Genomic DNA, 1,042 nt, shown 5'->3' on the forward strand with positions numbered 1-1,042 from the left:
AGACTGAATATTGTGAAGTATTCCACTTCGGGATTCTTCTTGATGGCGCTTTAATTGTAAGTTGCCTCCTTCCTGTGTTATGCTCCACAGTCTAGCATGTTTCTGTTCTTTCAGTTCTTAAGATCAAGAATGGAAATGGGCACCTGGGTGGCTCAGTCGGTTAAGCGTCTTACATCAGCTTAGGTCATAGTCTCATGGTTTGTGAGTTCGAGCCCCGCATCAAGCTCTTTGCTAACATCTGGGAGCCTGGAGCCTGCTTCGCATTCTGTGTCCCCCTCTCTCTACCCCTCCCAACACACGCTCTGTCTCTCTCTCTTAAAAATAAACATTAAAAAAAAAATTTTTTTTAAAGAATGGACCTAAAAAAGAGAATCAAAAGTGGGAGAATTCAGAGCAGGCAGAAGTGGAAAAGGCCCTATGGAGAAAGTCTAGTGACCGTTTTTGGAGCCTTGAGTCCAAAAGAGATGGGAAGGATGAGCCTCTGCCAAGAGGGCCATGCAGACATCCTCCAGGCGAGTGTGAGGGGAGAGCCCTGTCACAGGACATGGGAAGTCAGCAGACCATCCATGCGGGAGAGAAAACCTGTGCGCATCTCCTGAGTAGGGGAAACCCTTGTCAAGGTTCTGCCTAACACAACCAGCCACTTCTGAAACTGGAAAAAGCTTCTAAGTGTCAGGAATGTGGGAAAAGCTTTAGCCCAGGTTCTTACCTTGTTCGGCATCAGAGCCCACACAGGAGAAAAGCCTCACAAGTGCGGCGAGTGTGGGAAAGGCTTCAGGGAGCGCTCCAACCTCACTGCGCAGCTAAGGACGCGCAGCGGGGCGGGGCCCTGCCGCTGCGGGCAGTGTGGGAAAAGCTTCAGCCAGAGCTGCAGCCTCAGCGTCCCCCAGAGGACCCACACCGGGGAGGAGCCTTACCGGTGCCCCGTCTGTGGGCAGAGACTCAACAGCAGCTCCCAGTTCAGCGCTCCCCGGCGAGCCCACACCGGGCAGAGCCCCTGCCCGCGAGCCCAGCGTGGGAAAGGCTTCAACCACGGCTCCCA

General features: G+C 53.5%; 1 pseudogene; it reads left to right on the forward strand.

The window, feature by feature from the left end:
- The first annotated feature begins 17 nt into the window (after nucleotides 1-17).
- On the forward strand, nucleotides 18-1,035 carry LOC115284601 (annotated as a pseudogene).
- Nucleotides 1,036-1,042: the final 7 nt, after the last annotated feature.

The sequence above is a fragment of the Suricata suricatta genome, unplaced genomic scaffold (genome assembly GCF_006229205.1).
Source record: "Suricata suricatta isolate VVHF042 unplaced genomic scaffold, meerkat_22Aug2017_6uvM2_HiC HiC_scaffold_11675, whole genome shotgun sequence".
NCBI classification, from domain to species: Eukaryota; Metazoa; Chordata; class Mammalia; order Carnivora; family Herpestidae; genus Suricata; species Suricata suricatta.